This window comes from Corvus cornix, chromosome 6 (assembly GCF_000738735.6).
Source record: "Corvus cornix cornix isolate S_Up_H32 chromosome 6, ASM73873v5, whole genome shotgun sequence".
NCBI classification, from domain to species: Eukaryota; Metazoa; Chordata; class Aves; order Passeriformes; family Corvidae; genus Corvus; species Corvus cornix.
Window position 1 is genome coordinate 779,421 of NC_046336.1, and position 17,328 is coordinate 796,748.

The following is a 17,328-nucleotide window of genomic DNA, read 5'->3' on the forward strand; positions in this document are numbered from 1 at the left end:
CCTTATTAATCTGTGATATTTTAGATGAAATAAAGTTTATTTTACAAAAAAAGAGGAAGAAAATTAGTAAATCTGGACATCCATGGTTGTGCTGGGCTATCCTGGTGTGTTTTGAGGCCAAGTTGAAGTCTATAAACCCCAGCTTGGGATCTTTGGGTGAAACATGTCATTTGGGATGAAATTATTATCATTATTAGCACTGATGACTGTGACACAGAGTGGCCTGGAATGGCAGGTGAAGCCAACACGCCATTACCCAGAATGTCCACATTCCATCTCTCCTTGGCAGTCGTGGGGTGTGTTTGCTGTTGGGATTGCCAGCATGGGATGTAATTTGAATTTTTAGGATTTATTAAAGTCAAAGAAAAAGACAGTGGTTTAGGGATCACTGGAGAACATGTTCTTAAAAGGGAGGGCTGCACCTGAGCAGCAGATTGTACCTTCCACATGGAATTCATGAGAGTCAGCCCAGAGGGGCACAAACAGCTTTGCTCCAGGATTCTGGGATTTCCAGCACAGAATTTCTATAACTGGTGAGCCCAGGTGAGAAGGTCCATGAGCAAAATACAGCAGGGATCTCCTCCATCCGCCCAGGAGGCACAAAATCTACATTTGGAGTGTGGGATGGGGCATGTCCAGGGCAGGGAACGGAGCTGGGAAGGGGCTGGAGCCCCAGGAGCGGCTGAGGGAGCTGGAAAGGGGCTCAGGCTGGAGCAAAGGAGGCTCAGGGGGGACCTTGTGGCTCTGCACAAGTCCCTGACAGGAGGGGGCAGCCGGGGGGGTCGGGCTCTGCTGGCAGGGAACAGGGACAGGAGGAGAGGGAACGGCCTGAGGCTGGGCCAGGGCAGGCTCAGGGTGGATATTGGGGCAAATTTCTATCCAAAAAGGGCTGTCCAGGCCTGGCACAGCTGCCCAGGGAGGTTTGGAGTGCCCATCCCTGGAGGGATTTGAAGGCCCTGTGGATGTGGCACTTGGGGATGTGGGTCAGTGGTGGCCTGGGCAGTGCTGGGATGGTTGGACTCGGTGTTCCCAGAGGGTTTGTGCCCCTGCAGGACTCCGGGACTCTCCGATGTGCCAGGCTGGGAGGGCTCCAGGCCCTGCGGCTCCCCGGCTCCGGGCAGGGGGCTCAGCCACCCCCAGCACGCCTCCAGCACAGCCTCCCCACGGGGATGGGCCCTGGAGCTGATCCCTGCCCAGGGGAACAGGGCACCTCTGCTTTCCCAAAGTCCCTTTTCCTGTCCCCAAATGCCCCCTTGCCCTGGCAGAAGCAGCGCGGACGGAGCAGGGATGGGCCAGGGCACTCCTGGGAGCCTGGGGCACTCTGTGATATCTATTTTAACGTTGGGCACATCTAAATAGCTCAATTCCAGCTGCATTTGTGGGAAGAATGAAGGATTTGAGTCGGTGGGGCCCAAGGTGCCTGTTTGGCCCTGCCCTGGGGCAGTGCAGGGACGCTCCTGCCTGGCCTGACAGCTCGTCTCACACTTGGGGGCAAATTAAACTGTGCTGGAGGAGAAATTGGTGTTAAACAGCACAGCCTGGGCAGCTGAATGTGCACTTTCATTGGTGTCTTCTTTGGTTTGCCCACAGGAAGGAAAATTTTCCCAAAGAATCAGGGTGAGAAGTTTTATGTCAGTGGAAAAAGTGGAGTACAGAGCACCTCAGGATACTCACTAATGAACGTGTTGTGCCTCTACTAATTTCTACAGTGTGTATATTTAAATACTTGCAACATCTGCAATAATTGCTAGCACTTGGCTGCCTATGAGGGAAAATATTAAACTATAAAGCTTTGACCGTTCCTCAGTAGAGGAAAGGGAAAACATGAAATCTGTACAAAAAACTGTCTTTGTCTTTGGATTGTAAGTGAAAATATCTTTATTAAAGTCACAGGAAAACCTTTTGGCAGATTGAGCAAGAATATGTACAACATGTCCATTTGCATGCACATGTACAAATAAACAATGACGTTAATTTATCTGATGCAGCTACTTAGGGCAATATCCCTCAAGATCTGCCAGCTCAGCTGCAGGGCTTTAACAGCAGGACACATGTCCCTGTGTATAAACCTGGGCTGCAATCATGGCAAGGGAGATCAGGTCAGTCAGTAATTTCCCTTGCCCTGGGTGTAATAAACTCTGGGGTACCCAGGTAGGGAAAATGTCAAACCCTTCATTTATTTAAAATCATTAATTCTGATATTAAAACTTGGAATGTGATTTCATTGTGGCTATGTCTTCATTTCAAACACCACTCAGGAACTCTTTCCTAAAAGCTCTTTTCACAGCTGTGTTGGGTGGAATTTGTGACTTGGGGTTTTTGCACCCTCAAGCTGAGCTGCTGCGGAATTGTGTCTCTAATAAACAGCTCATCCACTCGCAGAGCTTCCTTTAAAGTTCTCTGAAGTGAAGGCAAGAGGAAAATCTGCACTGAGGGAAATGGAGGCTTGATGCAAATTTATTCTACATTCTAGCACCATTCCCACTAACGATTATGACACTATTTTTCTTTCAGGGAGATAAATCCTAGCTGATACATAAATATCTTCCTTTTTTCATGTCCTTTGTGGGATAATTTCTATTCACAGCCACCAGACTTGCTGTTGTTGTTATGCCACGAGCTTTAGTCCTGTCACAGCTTTTTAACTCTCCTCTGGATTTTGCCAGTCACCAAATTTATTGGTTTGGACAGAACTGAGGGTGCTGAGAGCTAATAGAGGACATTGAGGGGACAAGGGGAACAGCTTCCCGCTGCCAGAGGGCAGGGCTGGATGGGATCTTGGGCAGGAATTGTTCCCTGGCAGGGTGGGCAGGCCCTGGCAACAGGGTGCCCAGCAGCAGCTGGGGCTGCCCCTGGATCCTGGCAGTGCCCAAGGCCAGGCTGGACACTGGGGGCTGGGAGCAGCCTGGGACAGTGGGAGGTGTCCCTGCCATGGCAGGGCTGGCCACTGGATGGGCTTTGGGGTCCTTCCCACTCAACCCATCCATGAGTCCCTAAATTCCATGTGCCGCTGGAGCACAGCCAGGTGTGTCCGTGAGCAGCTCGGCCAAGGGAGTTTATATTCAACACTGAAATTCCATAGTGAGGGCACTTTGTGTTTCCTGGCAGTCAGGGCCCTGGTTGTTCTTCAGAGCTGTGCCTGATTTATCTGAGACAATAAAATGCTCTGTTGTTCTTGTCAGAAAGGGAAGGAGAAGATTTTGCAGACTAAGTGAGGCAGAGCGCTGTGCTTGATCTCAGCCTTTGTTTAGGGGAAGGGAGAAGCAGATTAATAGTGCAATGTTTGCAGCCTCTTTGTGCTGATGGAAAGGCATGAATGCTGTTTCAATTCCTTTATAAATATATATCTCAGTGCTGTGCAGCTGTGGTGAGTGCACATCCAGCCTGAGTGGGAGGATTTTCCCAGGTGGGTTATTGATGATGGGATGTGTGAGAGAGTCAGGGCAGTGAGGACCTGCAGGGCCCTGCTCTTCCCACCTCACTGCTGAGGGGGCACAGGGGGCTCCTGGGACAGGAAGGACGAAATATGGAATATCTACTTGTGGTCATTGCTGCTGATCTAAGATTTGCTGTTTCTAGGAGCTGCCCTCAGTCGATGACAGAGTAATTAAAGTCAGAAAAGACTTCTGGGGTCATCCAACCCAACCATCACCTCAGCACCAGCACTGTCCCTGTCCCCAGGTGCCACAGCCACACGTTTTCTGAGCACTTTCAGGGGTGGGGACTCCACCCCTGCCCTGGGCAGTTTGTTCAAATGCTTTACAACCCTGTCCATGATTTTTTTCCCTAACACACAGGGGGGGTTGCAGCTTTATTGCTACCCAGAATAAATTAAAATACCTAAAGCACGGCCTCTGCCTGGCAGAGGAATGTCATCGGTGCACAGTCGAACCAAGAATACAGATAAACACAAAATGTTGAGTAAAACAATTCTAACTTTTTTTTATTCAGATGTTTAAACTGTAAGAAATATTTTCATACTAAGTGCATCAGTCATGGCAGATGTGGGGTTTGACCCCTCAGCCTCTGCCCACCCTGGTGTGGGGGGTGGGTTTGAGCAGCAAACTGCAGCTCTGACACCACCCCTGTTTGCTGGGGACTGCCTTTGATCCTGAGATCTGGAGAACAGGGCTGACAGCCTGAGCAAGTACTACAGGATGCTAACAACTCTGTTTTAATGCATTTTTAACGCTGTAAAGGAGGTGGTGTGGAGCTCGTGGAAGGTTTTATGGCAGAGTTTTAGTGCCTGTCATTAAGGCAATAGAAAGTTATACCCCTTCTTCCATAGGTTAAGAATATTTTGCCATTACTTACAACTGCATTTTCATTGCCCTGATGGCATTTTCTGAGAACACGGCATCAGAAGAGGAGTTTTGCTTCCACAGCAAAGATTAAATGTTGTGCGTGAATATCAGCTTAAATGGTATCAGTGTTAGCTCAGATTATAGAAACAGCTGAAGCAGTTCTAGAATCAGAATCCCAGGCTGGTTTGGGTTGGGAGGGACCTTAAGGACCACCCAATTCCACCCCTGCCATGGGCAGGGACACCTCCCACTGTCCCAGGCTGCTCCCAGCCCCAATGTCCAGCCTGGCCTTGGGCACTGTCAGGGATCCAGGGGCAGCCACAACTTTTGCTGAGGATTTTCAAGCCCTTGCTGCTCAGGGATGTTTAAACACCACTGAGGTGGAATTCAAGTGTGAAGAGAGGGTGAAATCAGCACCTTTTCATTTCTGGGAAGTCCAAGAGAAACTCAGTGACCATCACTGAGCAGGGGGACCAGGCGCGTGTCCCGTGGGAAGAGCCCCTGCAGCGCCTGGGGGAGCAGTGGATGCAAAGGCTGCTTTGGGGTCACTGCCCACACCGAGGATTCCCTGGGAATACACGGCTGGGACAGGGATGTGGTGCTATCCTGCCTCATGCCTGCAGATACCCAACGTGCTGGAGAAGCAAGGAGGGAAAAAGCAGAGAGCTGTAATATTCATCGTTCCTTTCTGTCCCAAACATGCTGTTTCCAGGAACAGAATGAGGAATTCACCCAAGTGGAAAACAGGCCAACATGAAGCAGATAACGCTGCTTTTATGACTTAGCGGGGAAATGATAGTTTAAAATACTTGTTTATTCACTGCATAGATAGAGCTACGCGGTTTCTTCCATAAATTTATCTTGTTCACACTTCATTATTCTCAGAAAGATAAATACAAGGAAGCAGAGGAAGATTGGAAGGGGAAGGCATTTAAAAGTGCTGCTGAACCACATCTGAGAGCACAGTGAATTATGCACCATCCTTTAAAGGTGCATTAGCAGCTGTTACTCGTGGCAGTGGCTGGGCTGTCTTTGCCAGCTCGGGTCACCCATGGAGGCTGCACACGCTTCATTTTCTCTGTTTGACATTTATTGAATGAAACCTGCACCACTCAATGGCACAGCCAACAATCCTGGAGCCAAAGCTGCTGCCAGGATCAGCCAAGTAGGAAGTTCAGGAGGGTTTATCCTGAGATCTGGAGTCAAGGGTTCCCAGAGCCATGGCCATGGAGTGATGGATCACCTGGAGCGAGGAGTCCCCCTGGCTGGAGACCTCCTTTCGTGTCAAGAAAGGGATTAAAACTTCACTTGCAGTGACATTTTGTGGTCCTGTTTATGTTGGAGACACATTTTTGTGGGCACTTGGGCACGAGGATCCTTTCATGCTTTGGGACTCCCAGCACCTGGCGATTCCAGCGGTGGGAAAGATCATGGAAACACAGAATCATGGAATGGATTGGGTTGGAAGGGACCTTGAAGCTCATCTTGTCCCACGCATGGCCAGGGACACCTTCCCTACCCCAGGTTTCTCCCAGCCCCATCCAGCCTGGTTAGATATTAACAATTGGTGGATTCTAATAGGGCCACACAAGGCAGGCTGCTCCTTTGGACAGGGAGACAGGGATTTGTGCATGTGGATCCTGCCTTCAGCCTTTGCAAGGGAACAAAAAAAACCCACAGGGGTAATGGCTCAGATCTGATACCTCCTCAGGCCCCAGCAACAGGATCCAGGGTGTTCCTGTCACAGCACAGGATCCTGGGTGTTCCTGTCACAGCACAGGATCCAGGGTGTTCCTGTCACACAATGGGATCCAGGGTGTTCCTGTCACAGGAACTTCAGAAGAACCAATCCCCAGCACTTTGGTTTCACTCAGAGGAGAGCTATTAGCTGCTCAGTACCAGGTAGAAATGAAATTTAAATCCCTGTAAAAGACAATTGCATAGTTAAAAATACATTTCCTCGTGCTCCTGGCACTTTTCAGCTTTTCTTTCAATATCCTTTTTAAGGGAGCAGGAGAAATGTGTGCGTTTGTTTTCTGAGCCGCCTCCTCCCAGCTCCAATCAAAGGCAGTCTGCAGCACTTGAATAACATTTATTTACTGCAGAAATATTATTTGTCTCTCATCCTCTGGAAGGTATAAATTTTCCATATGCTTGATACATTAAGAGGTGTACTGAACGTTAAAAGCCAAAACCCAGACATCTTCCCGTGAGCATGATGAATTGTGTGGGGAGATTCACTCCAGGAGCTGAATGCCTGGAGCTGCGGGAATGCGAGTTTGTGTCTCAACAGGAGCTGTCTGTGCTGCTTATTTATCACAGATCCCAATGAAGAAATTGGCCCTGAATTCCTTAAAAGCTTTTACTTCTCTATTCAAAGGACTGAAGAAAAATTACCTCTCCACCAATATTTTTTTGATTTCCAGCGCAAACTCTCTTTTGCTGCTATTTAGGGGCTTAGATAGGATCCAGTCATCTCCTTTCTTTTGTGATTGTTGTGCTTTAGATGGAATAACTGTTGGTGGGAAAACATTGCCTGATTGGCTGCCTAATCCTTTACCAAACAACCAAACATTGGGGGGGTTTTATTTCGCACAAATTATTCGGAGGGAGAAATGCTACTTGCATACCATGTATGTAAAAGGGAAAAAGCCATCTGTGACCATCAAAATGAGCACAAATAAATAGCTGGTTGGAGAGAGAATCCTGATGGATCTTTGTGAGCGGGAGAGCCGATGGAAATACGGATAATGCCGATAACTGACGAACGACTCCACTTCTGAGGGAACCTGCAGCCTCTGGGCTCAGCTCTGTGTTTTGTGGAGCACTGGAATTGTAAGCAGTGCTCACAAACAGAATGAATTGTGGAACTCACTATGAAATTCATTGTCTTGGTGTTCTCCCCCTGCCTCGCTCCCCCTGGGGTGACATTCCCGGTGCTGGGGAGGCTCTGCCCGGCCCCTCTGCGGCTGCCTTGGGCTGCAAAAGGCTGGAAAAGCAAACCTGCCCCATGCACAGGACTCCTTCCGAGCAGCAGAGTGGCTTCTCCTCTCCTCCTGCTCCATCACTAAAGCATCCTTGCACCTGGGAGCCTTCCAGGCTCCTCCCAATCAACAGAAGCTGCTGAGACCCTTCTGTTAACAACCTCCCCGTGATTTATTGCTCTGCTCTGATCCAGGTGTTCATCCCTCTTCTTAGGACAGAGGGATAAATGTTTTTTCCTCGACAGAGATGGAAATGCTGCCTTTTTATCAGCGGGGGATACATGTTGTATTTTGTTATTTCAGGAATGTTCTGCTGCTCTGTGTGGTGGCTGTGCAGGGATTTTTTTTAACCCCACGTGCAGTTATAGTAACATGGTGTTATTCTTCCGAAAAATTCAAACAGGTTCTTGCAAAAGTAACACAGAATCAACCTTTAGAATTGAAATGGAGGGTTTGCCCTGCGGGGCTGGTTCCTGCTTGAGAAGCACTATAAGATGGCCAGAAATTCCCTGCAAAAGGCTCCTGCAGGGAACACTGCTCCCTGGAGGTGAGGCTTCGTCTCGGAGAGCGCTGAAGTCAGGGGAAGTAATCCAATTAATATGTGAGTTTTGTATCAGGCTGTATTCAACCAGAAAAATCAACTCGTTTTTAAGATCCGTAATTGTCGTGCACATCATCCACCCAGGTGAGAACCAGAGGCACTTCTGGGCCATCACACAAACTTTAATGAAGCAGGGACAGAGGGGACTGAAATGTCTGCCCAGGCCACCCCACACTCCTTCTGCCCCGTGTTCCAACACTCACTGACCACAGCCACGGCCATGCTCTGAGAGCCCTGGGAGTCCTGCACAGCTCTCCCAGGACAAGCTGGATCTGCACTGCCTGCAGACCTGGTGGCAGCATTCCTGGAGGCACGGGCACGTCTGCCCTAACCCTGCAAGCCTGAGACTGCTTTCAATTCTGGATGAGGATGGTGGTACCCACACGTGAGCAGTGACAGAGTTTCACACTCCACCTCTGTACCCCACATCCATCACAGCCAGGAAAGTTCCAGATTGCCCCTGACACCTGCTCTCCGTCTGCTGTTCCCTTTCTTCTTGGGAAGGGTTTGAAAAGCTCGGGAGCTGAGCATGGCAGACTTAATTAAAGCCTCTGGTCTGACAATGTCTCTCCATCCCTCAGGTCTGAGATGAAACAATTCTCCCCAAACCGAAAGCACTTGAAAGTATTGTCTTTGTTCTCGTGTTCAGAAAGATGAGAAAGGCCCAAAGTCCCCTCAGCTGTAGGAGGTGAAATTGTGTTTGGCTTATTTTCCTCTCTCAACAGCGCTGTATCATGTTCTTGAGAGCTCCTGCCTGTTTTCCGGGCGTGATCCCACGATCTCTCTGGGAATGTCTCATTACTTGCAGCATATGCTGCCAGCTCTGGCTCGGCAGGGACTGGGGATGGGCTGGGAAGCTGGGAATGGTGCTGGGCAGGGACTGGGATGGGCTGGGAAGCTGGGAACAGCCCTGGGCAGGGGTGGGCAGTGGTTTAATACAGCTCCATCCCTCGGACTGGGCGCCTGACCCAGCAGCTCCCCCGGCCCCGCTGGCCCCAGGCCAGGCCCTTCCCTTGTCCCCATGAGGGGTGACCCCCAGCCAGGGAAGGAAACACGATGCTTCCTCTCCTCCAGACTGGGAATGGGAAAATAAACAGGGATGGATAAAGAAACCCAAAGGAGATGAGCTGAAGACTGAGAGCTAAAAAACACAGGAAAAAGGCTCAAAGAATGATAATACTGGGGAATTGTGTGATTTTGGAAAGGGAAGATAAAACCCCTCCACCTTTGCTGTGCAGAATGAACACGGAGCTGCACCAAGGCTGGAGGAGGGAGCAGCATCCTGCAGGAGCCACCCTGGCCGTGGTCAGGGACAGCTCCTCGCTGGACCCTTCATGGACCAAGCAGTGACATTTTAGGAAGGCAGGAAGGACTCCTGCCCCTGGTGCCCCTGGTTGTGCCTCCTTGCACTTGACCTCCAGGGACAGGAATCTCAGGCAGCACGAGCCAAGTGTTCTGTGCTTTTACTGCTCGGCAGTTTCAGGCAAGGACTTGGAGTTTACTGCTGACTTTATTGGGAGATTTTGTTTCTCCTTGAAGTCACCCAGCATTCTTTCATTCTCTTCTTTTTTCTTTTTTTTTTTTTTCCCTTTTCCCTGTGATTTTGCTTTTCATTTGTCTTTGGGTAGAATGGGATTTCCAGAACCAGGAAGATTCCAGGGCACAGCAGGCTAATCTGGAGAGCTGCACATGTTCTGTTTGGGCACGTTGCTATTAAATATTGCTGCTGAGACTGGGAAGAAGAAGAAGAAAGGGAACCTCAGCTCCCACCAACTTGTCCCCCCTCTCTGCTCACTGCTTTCTGAAGCAGTTGCTTTTCTACCTCCCCCAGTTTGGGGGCAATACAAATATTTCTATTTCCAACCTGAGGAATGCAGGTTCCTTTAGCCAATTGCCATGAGAAAAGTGGGGGCAACTGAAGTTTTATTTTCAGTCGAGGGAATGATTCACTGGATCCCCTTGTTACTTTAAAAATGATAATTGAAAAGGTCTTTGTTGTGTAAGCACAAACCTTGACTGTTTGGAGTTCTGGATGTTTAGAGCACATGGAATTTATGATTTCGAGAAGTAATTGTAGTCTTGGGGCCAAAAATATCTAACCCACAGTACAGTTCTATTCTGAGGGACCAAATGTATTTCTAATCAGCTTCTGAACTAAACCAAGTTTCACAAAGAAATGCAGTTCCCCAGACTGGCACAGTTCACAGAAGTTCTGCCTAAACTCAGAACAGCAGCTCCCAGAGCTGCTTCATCCATCTCCTGCCTGGATCCCGTTGGTTTGGGACACACAGCGCAGTGGGATACAGGCTGGGAGGTGTGGATACAAAAATGCTGCTAGCGAGGATTTTCTTGCTGTTTTCTAAGTCCGTGAGAGACTTTTCTCTCTCACAGAAGAGGTAGCAGAATTATGTAAACAACCAAACCACCACCTGCAACCTTGAAAAGTCTTGTTTATGGTATAGTAGAAAAATACTTTGACAATGGATGTTTTAGGATTTTGGCCAATCACCCCAAGGGGTGGCTGATCCTTTGTCCAATTAGACTATGAAGAAAAAAGTCTATAAAAGAGTTTGTAAAATAATTAAAGAAATCAATCTTGCTGCACAATTCCTGCCTGCTGGATTGTCTCTCCTCCTCCTCCCTAAGGCTGTGGGACACGGTGATGTACCCCAGGGCCCAGGCCTGCGGTAATAGGGAGGCACCAGCAGCTCTGTGCTGTGGTGTAAAGGCCACTGGCTTCTGGAAAACCTCAGCTCTGCACGGGAGAGACAACAAAATGACACCAAAAGTTAGATTTAGTGTCTACACTGGTGCAGGGGGGTTTGGGCAGACAAAGCTGGGAAGATGTACCCGGTACCCGGGGCTTTATCGCTGCCACAGGTGCAGATTTAGGGGAGAGCACGGGAAAAGGAATCTCCATGGCCTGCAGAGATTGCAAGCAGGTCCCAGCAGTGCTCCTGGGCTCAGGCTGTGCGAGAGCAGAGTGTTTTATACTGCATCCATTAAATGTGAAAGCCCTTTCACCTGTTTTTTACCTTTTGGGTCAATCTGATCACAAAAGGAAAAATATACCCAGGGCAGAAGACAATGTGGATAGAGCCTGCTGTCTGTGATTTATTGTTTTAATTAAAAGCTTTTTAAGCTTTAATTAAAAAGGTACATCAGCACTCAGTATTCAAGAAAAATGCCTTTGTGTTTAGGTCAATTGAATAACGTAAAATATAATGAGATACATATTTCTAGTCTGGAGTTTCACACGGAAAAAAAGCAATATACATAATTAAAAAGTAAATGCAAACTGATAGAAGGGAGCTGTTGGCAGGTGAAATAAAACGTTTGCTTTAAATTAACACCAGCAGTAAGGATGGTTTTTTTTATTTCCTCCCTGGAACATGCCTTAAAAACCCCGTGGTACAAATGGAGTCGAGTTCATGGATGTGCATCCAAGGCCGTGCTAAATGAGGAGCAGGTCATTATTCCTGATGCTAATGGTGCTGAGAGAGAGCCGAGGGTGACAGCTGGGAGGGGGACAAGCTGAGGCACAGAAATTGGGGGTTTTCTGCACTGGGAAGCCCCTGGAGTTGGAGGGGTCCCTGCCCAGGGCAGGGGTGGGAATGGGTGAGCTTTAAGGTGCCTCCAAACCCAGCCCAGATGGGATTCCAGGATTCCATGGAGCTGCTCACACCCCCCTCAGTGCTACCACTGTGGGGGTGTCCCGTGTGTCCTGTCCCCCCCAGCTGCCAGGGGGAGGATTTTCCTATGTCCCAGCTTTTGGTGTCTCCCATTCCCACTGAGCGTTTCCTGTCACCTAAAACCCACCAGCAGCATTTGCAGCGGAGTTCCAGTGCTGGGATTCACTGACTGAGCCAGAGGGGGCCACAAAGTTGGCCTCAATCTCTACTTCCTGCCTTGTGACCCATGTTCTTTCAGAGCCACCATGAAATTCCAGTTCCTGTGGATTTAGAGGCGGAAAACCTTTCAGTGAAGGTGTAGACGCAGCAAATAGAAACCATTTTTCATCCTGATCTCTTCTTTACCAAAGCCAACCTTATAAAGGTCTGTGAAGTAATTTATCAATTTCCTAAGAACAAAACATTTTGATACCTTTAGAAAACTCTGAAAACATATAGAAAAAACTTAAATTTTCTTCAAAATGGTATTATTTTATCTTTTTTCTTTACTTTTTGAAGTTACAAATACTATGGGTAGAGTTCTATGTGCTTGTGATTTTAGTGGTCCAAGGTTCTTATGACCACAGAGACTTTGAAGTTTATAGGTACAAGTCAGAGGTTAGAGGAAACTGAGGGAAAATGACTCCTAATCTATCTTAATTTGTTATTTTCTTCTATTAAAACATTTTTTCAGGAGGGCATCATTATGTGTCAACAGTGTAAACAGTAAAGAGAAGCATTAAATGGAATTTATGAGGGTTTGTTTTAAAAGATTTTAACTCCAAAATCTCACTTTGGTTTTATTGGAATCAACAGTCAAATGTTCCTGTATTGCAGGTAAATGGAGAGATTTCATCCCAAATCAGGTTTTCTGCAAAAATTTCCTCATGCCAAGGTCACTGCCAAGAGAAGGTTTTAGACAGTGCACCGTGGTTTTTATAATTAGTTCTTTATTTCCTTTTTGCGCTCCAAGAGGCACAAGTACAGGGCACAGAGCAGCATAATTCCCATTCGCATGTTTAATTTAGGAGGCAAAATCCTTCCAGAGTTTTTCCCCGTGCTTTTGTTCAGTGGGAAGATCCCTCCCTGGGCAGCCAGGCTCTGCTGTCACCGCTTCTCTGGCAGCGGGGCTGGGAGCGACCCAGGCCATGCAGAAAATGCAGCACTGGGCAGTGCTTAAAGCAGGGCGGCCGAGGGAGGAGTTCTTGGGGGGCTTTAGAGGAGGAGAGGTCCAGCTCCTTGCTGCTGTGCTGGGTGTGGATGGAGTCCCTGGCTGGCCTGAGGAGCAGCTCCGCAGGACAGGCGCTTTTCTCTTCATTAACAAATCTGATAGTTTAAAAGCAAACCGTTTGTGGAGTGGAGAATTCAGCTCATTTTTGTGTACAAAATCCTTGAAGATGTTTCTGAAAGCCCCTCTGGCTCAGGTGAAAAGAGCTATGAAAGGCAAAGTAGTCAATAAGCGACAAAGTTAAGAGGGTTTCTTTATGGTTGTACCGAGAGGGGGAATCGTGGGAAACACAAAAGGTGGAAAGGCTCTTAGGTGTGAGAAAAAAGCAGGTTTCAGAAATAAAGCAAAAGAATTTAGAAATCAGCTCTCGCTGTGAAAACTTGAAGATAGGAGAGGATACAATTATATAGCAAGCAAGGACACTAAAACAATGGTTAGAGTTTTTACATTTGACTGAGATAGGTCTTGAAGTTACAGAAGATATGCTTAGCAAAACAGATAAGTTTAAGCTTAATAATGGAATATTGTGCATTGTTACATAAGGCATAACAAGCAAGTATTGTGTGCACCAGGTGTACGTGTGCTATTGAAGATTGGTTAGAACAGGTGTCTGTAGACTTTAGAAGCGTGCTATTGGCTAAAAGCCTTTACGAATGCTCGGTAAGAGGGACATCTTTGGCTGCCTGTGATGACGTGAGCCTTGTAGCATCTCTTGTGTCTGAACTCTGTATATGAGACTGATGCCGGAATAAAATAATAAAAAGGCTCCTGGAGCATCTGCCCGGGCTCCCCGTCCCCGTTTGCTCTCCAAAAACGCCGACAGGGTGGAGCTCCCTGACCTCCCTGTGGCTCCCAGCTGGCTCCCAGGGCTGGGGCTGTGCTTTGGGGTGTTGGGGGCTCACGGCGGTGGGAGGGCTTAGGAGGAAGGTGTGTGATGCAGAAGGCTGGGCTGAAAAAGGAAAAACCCAGAGGCAGCGTCTGATAGCTGCGAGCAGAGCGAGGCGGCGCCGCTGTCCCGGCAGGACGCGGTGGGCCCCGGTGGGACCCCAGGCCTGTGCCCGTCTGGGGCCACCGTGTCCGTCTGGGGCCCCCATGCCCGTCTGGGGCACCTGTGTCCGTCCGGGGCCTGTGCCCGTCCGGGGCCTGTGCCCGTCCGGGGCCTGTGTCCGTCTGGGGCCCCCATGCCCGTCTGGGGCCTGCCGTGTCCGTCCAGGGCCTGTGCCCGTCTGGGGCCGCCGTGTCCGTCTGGGGCCCCCATGCCCGTCTGGGGCCGCCGTGTCCGTCTGGGGCTGCCGTGTCCGTCCAGGGCCTGTGTCCATCTGGGGCCCCCATGCCCGTCTGGGGCTGCCGTGTCCGTCCAGGGCCTGTGTCCGTCTGGGGCCCCCATGCCCGTCTGGGGCTGCCGTGTCCGTCCGGGGCCTGTGTCCATCTGGGGCCCCCATGCCCGTCTGGGGCCGCCGTGTCCGTCCAGGGCCTGTGCCCGTCTGGGGCCTGTGTCCGTCTGGGGCCGCCGTGTCCGTCCGGGGCCCCCGTGCCCGTCCAGGACCTGTGTCCATCCAGGGCCTGTGCCCGTCCGGGGCCTGTGTCCGTCCGGGGACCCCGTGTCCATCTGGGGCCTGTGTCCATCCAGGGCCTGTGCCCGTCTGGCTGCGCACCCAGAGCTGTGAGTGCCGTTGCTCCGTTGCCTCTCAGGGATGTTCCCTTCCCGGTGTCCCGTCCTGCACGCGGATCCTGGCAGGGCCATTTCCCCAGGCTGGGCTGCCTGGCCAGACCGCGGGAATTACCGCGCCATCTGAAAGGATTTTGGGTGTTCCTCCCATGGCTCGAGCAGCTGCAGAGCTCATGTTGTCAATCTCCTGGCCCCAAAGGCCTCTCTGTTAGGCTGTGTTTACTTTCCTCTGTCGCCTTTTCCTCCTCTCCACTTTGCTGTCAGGCCCCCTTTTACCCCGAGGGTTTAATTTTCTTGTAGATTATCTGGCTAAGCTAAAATGAGACAACGGCTGAATTAACATCTCTTTATTTTGCTGTTAATTGCCACTTGACCAGCTACTCCAAAATTGCACTGTGAAGCTGCATAATGAAAGAATACACGATTAAGAATGTTATTTTTTTTTTTTCTAATTTAAATTCAAACCAGTTTTTCTTATTTGCATGAATAAGCATCACAGGAGCCAAACGGGGCTGTGCTGGGGGAAGTGTTGGGGTTCCCAATCGCACTCCAGTTGCTTTTTCTAACTCATTTTAGCCCTTGGATGTATTTGTCAATCCGTGTTGTACATTCTGGCCGTGAGTGTTTGGTATTGACTGTTCCTGTTGGCAGCTCTGCCGTTTCTTGGGTGATTTCTGTGTTATCACCCACCCCTCGTTCTCACCCCTAGAGTGCTTTAGCAAACACTTGGTGCTTCTGCTCGGCAAAATCCCCCCCATTCCTTCCCCACCAGCCAAGTTAGGTCACTTTAACCTTTTTGGCTGAGCCTGCACTTGCTGTGCAGTTCACTCCTGTCAGGAAAACTCCTTGGGCCCGTGTTTGCCTTGTTCACATTTCTGTAAATGTAAAATGACTGCACAGGCTCAGCAATCCGTTCCTGTTTAAAGGGAAGTCAACTCAATTTTCCTCTTCTTACAAAGTGCCTGGGTCTCCCAGGCACACAGAAAAGCCCATGTAACAATCTTGTAGAGTTGGAGCTTGATTTTTCTGAGCTCTTATTTAGCATTGCAAAAATACTCCACGTGAATGCTGCAGAAAACCCCAGCAGGTACTTCTGCTCTGCTTTGCTCTCTCTGTACTGAGTTATTATTAGAAATTAACGTTTCCAGGATTTTTATTCAGTTATGTGCTGCTGAGGGTCACACAGCCCTGTCCAAGATCACAGTGATGCCCTCCAAACAGGGTCTGTGGTTTTTGTTAGTGAGCTACATTCCCTTCTCTTGTCATTCTTAGCAAGCTCATATTGGTTTCTTGTGCCTTTTTGCTTTTTTTTCCTGTGGCCTGGCTAGGCTGTTCTTATTCAGCTGATCACTAAATAACATTTGGTCTGTGGTGAAAGTGTTCCCAGTCTATCTGCTCATCACTTCTCATCTGTGTCAGGCACAAATTGCAAGACTACCAGAGACAGGAACTTTTTTTCTGTTGTGGTGGAAGTAGAGAAGAAGTGGCGCCTCTGTGTTTTCTGTTCTCCCCATCTGTAGTCAAGGCAAGGAAGGGGTTTCTGGGTTGTGCTGCTTTGACATCCCATTTTTCTTCCAGTTCCTGCAACTGAAAGCATGAACTGGCAGGGATGGAGCAGCAAAGGAAAAGGGGAAGGGTGGAAAAATTCCAGCCAGGTGACATGTCCAGTGCAGCCTGAGGTGTGTGCCCTGATCAGGACAGGGAGAGGAAAGGAGCAAAGAGAGCTCCTGTGCCTTGAAGGCTCAGGCTGTGCCTGCTCAGCAACACAAAATGGGCTGAAAACTTCCCCAGAACACTAACAAAGGCAGAATAAACAATGGGTTTCTGCCAGCACTAGCTGGTGGCTTGTAATTAGTGCAAAACCATCAGAAAAGGAAAACTGGTTGCAGTCAAAATAGGGAAGTTTCGTGCCCTCAGTTCCTGGAGGGTGTTGGTTCTGCACAGGAGAGCAGCTGTGAAGTACTGGGGAGGTGGAATTCCAGGGGGACCAGCTCTGGGGTGCTGCACACAAGGAAACGTCAGCGATCTTGATTAAAAGCCATGACTAAATTCAGGCCTGTTCCTGAGGGAATGTATCCATGGTTATCTTAAAATTTTACAGAAGGTGACAAACCAAGTGCTGCCCAGGCTCTGCTCTCTCTGCAGAGGTTCCAGGGACGTTTTCCATCAGCCTGGGGCTGAGATGTGTGTTTTGCCCCCACTCAGCCATGACAAAGCCCTGCTTAACCTGGTCCTGATGAAATCCCAGCCCACGTTCTCCTCCTGGGTCTCACTGCTGGCTCAGCCCCAGCCAGGGCTGTGTGAGGCTGTTGGAGCTGGGCTCAGCACGGAGCAGGTTCCAAACAAACCTGGAGCTGAACGAGGCACCCGTCCAGGGCTGCAGAGTGTGACATTCCACAGGGCTTCTGTGCCCGCTCCTTTGGAAGTGGAGATGAAGCTGGAACAAAAAGCAGCAGCTAAAATTAAGACAAGTTCCAGCTCCTTCGCTAGTGGGTGCTGAGGCTGTTTCTAGGGAAACAGATAATCAGTTGGTGTAAAGAGAGATGTTCCCAAATACCCAGAGTTATTTGGAGCCCAGTCCTGGTGGGCTCTGCCCTGGAGGCTCCGTGGTGGACTCGGCTCTCTTGGGAAGCTGCGTGCAAAGCGATGGTTGGGAGTTCCTTGGCAGTGCTGAGACCAATCTGGGACAAAATCTGATACAGCTGAACTTTGCCCCCCTTGAATTATCGTTCAAACTGACGTAATTTTGGTGGCTGCTCCTGGTCTGCTTTATTGCTCTTATTGAAAGCTTGAGGTTGTTTTGTAAAGAATTGGCCAGCTGTAGAGCAGGAGAGCTGGCAGAGCTTGTTTGAGCACCCATCCCTCCCCAGG